The following is a 9046-nucleotide window of genomic DNA, read 5'->3' as shown; positions in this document are numbered from 1 at the left end:
CTCCACCAGGTGAGTTAAGTGGTTGTGCCAGGATTCATACGGACAGCAAAGCACATCCACTCACAATGAGCCAATAAAGTTCATGACCTAATCCAGAAGGTAAAACCAAAAATGCTCTGGGAATGAGAAAGAGGGAGATGTCGAAACACTTGAATAAGGAAGAGGAGCCCCACAAGATGGTGCTGAGGTGGGGCTTCATGGCCGCTCAAGCCTGTTCTGTCCAGTGCCTTGTCGGCCCTGTGGTTCTGCAGATGAGTGACCACTCAGGGCTGGTGGTCCTTCTGTGACTGTGTGCACGAGGCTCAGTCAATATGCCAATTGGGACTAAGTCAACATTATAGCACAGGTGATCTCTTTAAGATGATAATGCTGTGATTTTTGAAATGAATGGCTGGGGTTCAAAAATATTAAAATACCTCAGTAGCAGGCCTCTGTGATATGTACGCCAGCATCCATACATGTTCCAGGTAAGGAAACAACACATCCCCAATGGATGTCATGTTGTAATTTTTACTAAGATCCATGTCCTTTAAGCTTACCACCATAAAATATGATTTAAGGTCTACGAATCTAATCGTGTATTCTGATCAATTCCTAACCTAGTCCTTGAAGGCTGTGTCTGATTGTTTTCCCCCCAATAAGTAGGTCTATAGAAAAAGGGCATGCATGGCCAGTGTTGCTTAATGGTTAGGCATTGACCTATAAACCAGGAGGTCACAATTCAATTCCCAGTTAGGGCATATGCCTGGGTTGCAAGCTCAATCCCCAGAGTGGGTGTGCAGGAGGCAGATGATCCATGATTCCCATGGTTGATGTTACTGTCTCCCTCTCCCTCTCTCTTCCTCTCTGAAATCAATCTATATATTTAAAAGGCTAAGCAACCAGCTGATTGACTAACTGGCTGGTAGCTATGATGCACACTGACCACCCGGGAGCAGACAATGCAGAAGCTGCCAAGAGAGAGCAACTTTGCAGAGTACTCTCTCACACTCCAGGGCCCCTTGGGGGATATTGGACTGCCAATTTTGGCTGGATCCCCATAGGCCAGGCCGAGGGACCCCACCTGTTGGAGGGACCCCACTCACTCTGCAGATTCCCTCTGAGCCCCAGGGCCACCCCACGTAAAGCTGGCCAGGGAGGGACCATGGAAGGTTAGCTCCAGGGCGTGTCTGGCCCATCTCATCCAGTCCTGCCCCACCTGTCACCTTCTAATTAATTTCCTTTCAATGTGTATGAATTCGTGCACTGGGACTCTATTAAAAATATATTTGAAAAAAAAAAAAGAAAAAGAACAAGAGCATTGTACCAGGAGGAAAACCAGAGGAAGGAAGTGAAAGGAATGGCAAACTGCCCAATGTGCTTCAGTACAGGGAGTAGGCAAGAAAGAGAGGATGATGGCAGGCTGGACACACTTTGGGATCTTTTCCAAATTCACGGTTTCCCTTCCCCAAGGCATGTTTGTGGCGTGCTAGTTGCCATGTCTATTTGGACCAAAAGCAGACACGTGAATTGAGATGGTCTGATAGTTTCCCCCGGCATTTAGAATTTAGACTGATCATCCTCTTGTTAGTCTCTGAGCCCAGTTGGGTTGTACCCAGGGTTTCCTTGTCCCATCATGGCGATGTAGCAGAGAAAGGGGAAGTTTTCCAAAATCAGGGCAAAGCCCTGATAATGGGTAGGCGATGGGGAGCCACTGAACTCTTTTTCGTATGAGAGTGACACATAATCAATCATATCTAGTCTGCCAAAGACATCTGATACTTCTTAGTTCTAAAAATTGTTAAATTCATCTTATGACAGCCATTCCAAGTGCCTGCTCTAATGTATTTGCTGAGATGAAACCGAAGCACTTCTCTTTCCTAATGCACTCAGCTCAGCCTGAGTTCACAAGACATCAAAAGCAAAGATGTCAGCCAGGGGACTCCCCCTATTTCCCTCCTAGCTGAGGAGGCTCCATCATGTAGACATCCCTTCCTTTTCTTATTCTTGACTTACACTTGCCTCTGTGGCTTTGGAAAATTAGATTATCTTCCTTTTTCCCCCTTGACCATATACAACTTACAAACCTTGGCCATTCAAATCTGTTGGAAAGCTCAGAAACATGGGCTCTCTTAGTCTTGATAATATCTAATAAGATTGTCTTCTGAATTTTACTTGTTGACAAAGCCATCTTGTCTGTATGTATTTATTTTTTTTAAATATGATTAATTTCAGAGAGGAAGGGAAAGAGAGATAGAAGCATCAATGATGCGAGAGAAAGATTGATCATCTGCCTCCTGCACGCCCCCTACTGGGAATCAAGCCCACAACCTGGACATGTGCCCTTGCCTGGAATTGAATCTGGATCCCTTCAGCCACAAGCCGATGCTCTATCCAAACCTGCTAGGGCTATCTTGTTCTTTTTAAGTGGTTCTTTTTCATACTCTGACAGTGCCCTCTGGAGAAGCCTGCAAACAGCTTCTCACCACCCTTCATTCAAGGAGGGTTAATGTGGCTGTATTTCCCCAGAGCAGGCAGCTGCAGCCCTGAGAGAGCAGCCAGTGTTCTCATTCATCCCCCCTTCCTTGTCTACTGCCCAGTTTCTGGTGACAGGGAGCCAGACACTCTAGGAGATGAGCTTCTCTTGGCACATCGACACTGTCATTCTCTCTTTTTGGCTCCTGCCTACATCTTCCCTTCCTGGCTCTTGGTCTGCTGTTTGCTAACACATTTTAATCCTTGCTAGAGTCATAGGTGCGCATGGTCTGTGTTTGGTAAAGATGACTTTGTATTATTGACCCTGACACTCTCTGTGATGCTTGCTTGCTGGTCTCTTTCTGGCCTCTCTTACCTTTCAGGATACTATTTGTAATTCCCTGAAAGGTACTGGACTGATAAACATAAGAAAAAAAGCTACAGTAATTAATAGTATTCTTAATAACAATAACAACCATTTGTGTTCTATGCATGCCCTGTTAGCACTGTGTAAGCATTTTCTCATTAAAGTCTGACCCATGGCCTAAACCGGTTTGGCTCAGTGGATAGAGCGTCAGCCTGCGGACTGAAGGGTCTCGGGTTCGATTCCTGTCAAGGGCATGTACCTTGGTTGCGGGCACGTCCCCAGTAGGAGGTATGCAAAAGGCGGCTGATCGATGGTTCTCTCTCATTGATGTTTCTAGCTTTCTATCCCTCTCTCTTCCTCTCTGTAAAAAATCAATAAAGTATATTAAAAAAAAAGTCTGACCCATGTATGAGGTCTTTTCATATTTACCTCAACTTTCAGAAAGAGAAGCTAAGACTCAGATTTTGCATGACTTTCCCAGTGGCAAACCTAGTGTGACAGTACCAAGACTTGAACCCACTTGTCATACCCATGTTAGGCGTCTGTATACAATACTATGATAAGTCATTGCCTGGTGACACTAAGAAAGCCCTTCTGAGACGCCTCCACATTCTTCATTTTCCTAATATTTAGTCTTTGGCAGCCAGAAATCCCAGTGGTGATTTTGTTTCTCATTGTTTCACTGACATCTGTGAGAAAAAAAAGAGCCACATGCTAACCTGACAAGCTCAGGGGAGGCCTGCGTGGCAGTCTTGCCAACTTAGAGACCTAAAATAACCACAAAAGATGTTTTGAAAATTAAACATCTAACTACAAACATGTTATAGTGAGTAGTCATGTTCTAGGCCGATATTTTCCCAGACAAAGATCAACTTAGATCCTTTTACTGAGCCCATTTGCCTTTTTGCCTCTAAGATAACATATTTATGAGAAGTCTGGGTAACTTGTAACTTCCCTTTTTCTGGAGCCCCTGGGGCACAACCAAATGTGGTGGGCGCCAGGACAGATGCCTCAAATTCCTTCGTTATCATATTAATTGTTCCTGCACTCACCTGAGTACACGTCCATCATTTTACTTTTTATCCAATCCCAGGAGTTTCCCACTGCTTTGCTTTCTCCCGCCTCCTTACTCCATCACCAATGAATTTCATGTAACCCACCTATGTCCCTCCTTGGATTTCAGTGTATAAATAGAGAAATGTAATCCGCCATTCTTCGGAGCATTATCTCAATCCCTTGAGGTTCAGCTTCCCGGCATATGTCAAAAGTTTGGCTAAAATAAACTCACAAAAATTCTTTACAGGTTTCAATGTTTTTTATCATTAACACGTTGAAATCCGGACTGAAAATTCTCTCAGAGTTCCTAGTCATCTCTGGCTTCCTTCGGCAGGAGGTGTTTACAGACATGCCTTCTTGACCTAATTAAGTGATATAGAGGCCAGCTCTTTATCCCATGGTGCTTCTGTTAATGGTTTATTGGGTTTTAAATACCTTGTGTTAGATGTAATCAATACCTTATTTCCTTTTAAGCAGTATCTCTGTAATTTTCTGTTAGGAATGGGTAGCTAGGTCTGATTCAGAGTTACAATGTCAGTAGCAAGCACAGTTTAAATGCCCAACACGGTGCTTTAAGTGTATTCTCATTGAAGCATTGCAATCATCAGGTGAGGTTAATAATATGATCTTCGTTTTACAGAGAGAAAAGCAAGACTCTATAGAACAGCAAGCCACTATCACCTAGATCAGTGGTCAGCAAACTCTAGTCCACAGAGCCAAATATCAACAATACAACGACTGAAATTTCTTTTGAGAGCCACATTTTTTAAACTTAAACTTCTTCTAATGTCACTTCTTCAAAATAGATTCCCCAGGCCAAGGTATTTTGTGGAAGAGCCGCACTCAACAGGCCAAAAAGCTGCATGTGGCTAAAGAACCGCAGTTTGCCGACCACTCACCTAGATTATGGCATCATTTTTCCAACGGATCTTTTCACATACCCTCTTTTTTTTGTTTGTTTGTTTGTTAATATATTTTAATTGATTTTTCACAGAGAGGAAGGGAGAGGGATAGAGAGCCAGAAACATTGATGAGAGAGATACATCGACCAGCTGCCTTCTGCACACCCCCCATTGGAGATGTGCCCGCAACCAGTGTACATGTCCTTGACCAGAATAGAATCTGGGACCTTTCAGTACGCAGACGACGCTCTATCCACTGAGCCAAACCAGTTTTGGCTTCACATACCCTCTTGCTCTCTCATTTTTTTTTCACCCTATTGCAATAGTGATATGTTTTTAAATATAAATCTGATCAAGCCACTTTCCTGTGTAAGTTCCTTCAGTGGTTTACAATTTCCTTTAGTACCAAGTCCAACATCTTTAATATGGTTTAGGAGAATTGCCATGTCTCACCTCCAACTAAGTTCTTGGCTTTATATCTTACCTCTTTGTTCAAAACTTTTTTAACTCAATTCTACTGGCTTTCTTTCCATCTCCAGATATGCCTATCTAAATATATAATTGACTTCAGAGCGGAAGGGAGAGGGAGAGAGAGATAGATAGAAATATCAGTGATGAGAGAGAATCATCCATCAACTGCCTCCTGCATGCCCTCTATCAGAGATCAAACCTACAACCTGAGCCTGTGCTCTGACTGGGAATCAAACCATGACATTCTGGTTCATAGGTCGATGCTCAACCTCCAATCCACACTGGCTATGTGCCTATTTAAATAGAAATTATATTATCTATCTCCCAAGTTATCTCACTGAAGCTTGATCTCCTATTTGGCTATTCCTTATCGTGCCTGATATATTGGCGAATATAGTAGTTTCATCCACATCTCTTCAGCAATAGTTAGGCCATGCTTCATATGCTCAGCCCATGAAACTGTTTTCTACATGTTGTAGGCTGAGTTATGGGCTCCCAAATCCTAATTCACAGGACCAATGATTGTTACTTTATACAGCAAAAGGGACTTTGCAGATGTATTAACTTAAGGATCTTGATGGGGAGATAATTTGAATTATCTGAGTTGGCCTAATGGAATCACACAGGTCTTTATAAAAAGAAACAGGAGATTTAAGTAAATATTAAAAAGTGTGGCCACAGAAGCATGAGGTTGGGAGGAAGGGGCTGGATTCTTCCAGAAGCCTCCAGTAGAAGCAGAGCCCTGCTGGCACTTTGATTGTAGACATCTCACCTCCAGAACTGCAAGAGAATAAATGTGTGCTGTCTTATGCCACTAAGTTCATGGTGATTTGTCAGAGTAGTAAAAGGAAACTAAAATGCCATCCAACCCAACTTTCAAGATTTACGTAACTGAGATACTGAGGACACTCATTCAACAAATGTCTATTGCATGCCAGGCCCTCTACTTAGGATATTGTCCTCATGGTCTTTATATTCTAATAGAGGGTGACAGAAAATAAACACTATCATGTTGGTGTTATAAGTGGTATGTATTTAGAGAAAAAATAAAAAAACAAGAGGAAGATTACAATTTTAAATAAGGTGGCTAGTGTGGGCCTCCTTGAGAAAATGAGCGATGGGAAGTAGTTAGATGTATGGACTTAGGGAAGGGCACTCTCCAGTCATAGACAAACTGATACAAAGGCCACCAGAAGGGAATGCACCTGCTACATTCCCAGAATAGCAAAAAATCAGTGTGGCTGTGGCAGAGTGAGCCAGACTTGAGTAATAACATAATGAGGTCAGAGAGAGGATAGTGAAGCTGGTCGTGTAAGGCTTTTCTTTGAATAAAATGGGATGTACTGATGCAGGTTTTAATATGTATATTGAATTTTTTAGAGAGGAAGGAAAATGGAGAAAGAGATGAAAACATCAATGAGAGAGAAACATTGACAGGCTGCCTCCTGCATGCCCCCTACTGGGGATCAAGACTGCAACCTGGGCATGCCATGCGCCCTGACTAGGAATCAAGCCGGTGACCTCTCGGTTCAACCACTGAGCAACACCAGCCGGGCCTGATGCAGGTTTTAAAAGATTTACTCTGTTCTTATTTTGACAATAAATTCAAAGTTTAGGGTGGAAGTGGGGGTAACAAGGATGAGAACAAGAGATACCAGTGAGAAAGTGATTGCAATAACCCAGGTGAGAGATATTATGGGATTGGTGAGAAGTAGTCAGATTCTGGACATACTTTGTTTGTTTGTTTGTTTGTTTATTTATATTTTTATTGATTTTACACAGAGAGGAATTGAGAGGGATAGAGAGTTAGAAACGTCGATGAGAGAGAATCATCGACCAGCTGCCTCTTGCACACCCCCCACAGGGGATGTGCCCATAGCCAAGGTACGTGCCCTTGACTGGAATCGAACTCGGGACCTTTCAGTCCGCAGGCCGACGCTCTACCACTGAACCAAACTGGTTTCGGCAGATTCTGGACATAGTTGGAAAGGTAGGGGCAACAAGATTTCCCGACAGGCTGGATGTAAAAATGCAACTCCAAGATTTTCGGGGTAATCAAAGGGAGAGTGGAGAACACTGTGAGTAAGTGGACTTAGGGCAGAGATCAGGAGTTCAATCTGGGAAATGCTAAGTGTGAGTCACATAGATATCCAACTGGAGGTGATGAGTGGCAGCTGGATATTAAAGTCTGTCTTTCAAGAGAAGTTCAAGCTGGAGATATTTATTTGGGATTGGGTAGCATCTATATAACATTTTAGATGATGAAAGAAAAGAGAGGCATAGGAGATGGAAGCAGGATGGGGGTATGCAGAGGCTCCTTTGTGAAGATTAAACAAATAAGGGGTGACTGGAAAGTCAAAAGATTGCAACATGTATAGGAAGAAAATATTTTACCTTGGAAAATTTGTTGTCTATTTCTATTGTACATAGAGGGAGATACTCTTTCTCTATGAGAAAAGAGACAGTTTTGCATTATTTATTTATTTATTTTTGGTTTCCTCTAACAAAATGCTATACTATAAGTTCACTTAAGTATCAGTATTTGGGTATTTTTCATATACTTTCAGCACAGTAAGGTCATTTTCCAGAGCCCCATACATCTCCACGCACTGTCACTGAAGATATCTACTCCTTAAGAAGTGAAAAATGAGAATGCTGAAGTGAAATAAGGACATTTTGTGGTCTGAGGAGTGAAAGTCCCAAGGGCACATTTTGTAACCTCCCACCTCATCTGAAAGGCTGTCCTTGCACTCGAATCTTTGGCTGGGGTTGGGTGATAGCACTTACCATGTGTTTGGCATTTTATATTTTATGAAATCCTTTCATGTAAGCTTTCATGTATTCCTCATGATAGGTTTTTAGGAACAGATGATATTCTCATTTATAGATGAGGTCATTTAGGTTCAAAGCAGCAAAGCAATTTACCCAAGGTCATCAAAAAAATTGATGGACTCAACTCTAACTTAGAGCCCCCAATTCTTTTACTTTTTAAAACTACATAGACATATTTAAATTTATTGTTTTTTTTAATTGTCCATTCAAAGTAAGAAAGAGGAGGGTGAATGACATTTTCTGAGCTTGCTAGAAATGGTTTCTGGTAGCCATTTAACAAGCTGTGAAAGGTTGTATAAAATGTGATCTGAAGAAAACTAAGCTATTATAAATTTCTTGTAGGAACATCTCTCTTAGTTCTTGCATGCTTGCCTCTTGCCCAGATTAGTTAGCATATAGGGCATAACTATTCATTATTCCAAAGCTGCCTTGGTCAAAATTGAAAAACCTGATGAAATGGCTATTGAAGAAGACTAATTGTGTGACCCGGCTCACTAAAATGGGATTGGCTAATGGTCCCAATTACCACCACCACCCCTTTTTTTTTGTCCAAAAGTTCCTGTTATTCTTCTCTCTCATGTTTTCTAAAGTCTATACCATGTCAATACCTCAAAGAGAATAAAAAAGCAGCATCTGATAATCCCTGGATTGCTGAGAAGAAAAACTAGTGCTGGAAATGAGTGGCACTGATATTGTTATAAACAAGCTGGCATGGGAGTAAATTTCAAACTTGATTACTAGTATTTGTGCCATGGATGAGAAGTTTGTCTTTATGAGGATGAAAGAAAAGGGGGAGGTTTTGTGGAGCAAAAGGAGAAGGACAAATAAAGCTACTCTTGATGGTTGGGAACCCAATATGTGGAAAGTATCAAAGGAAGTGGGAATATAGCAGTAATATTTTTTAAAATGAGGTGCACACGCAAATGGGAATGAAACAAGATACTCCAAATGACAGCATCTAGGT

The sequence above is a fragment of the Pipistrellus kuhlii genome, unplaced genomic scaffold, assembly GCF_014108245.1.
Source record: "Pipistrellus kuhlii isolate mPipKuh1 unplaced genomic scaffold, mPipKuh1.p scaffold_m20_p_5, whole genome shotgun sequence".
NCBI lineage: Eukaryota > Metazoa > Chordata > Mammalia > Chiroptera > Vespertilionidae > Pipistrellus > Pipistrellus kuhlii.
The sequence above is the reverse complement of the archived record's forward strand: the minus strand, read 5'-3'. Positions refer to the sequence as shown.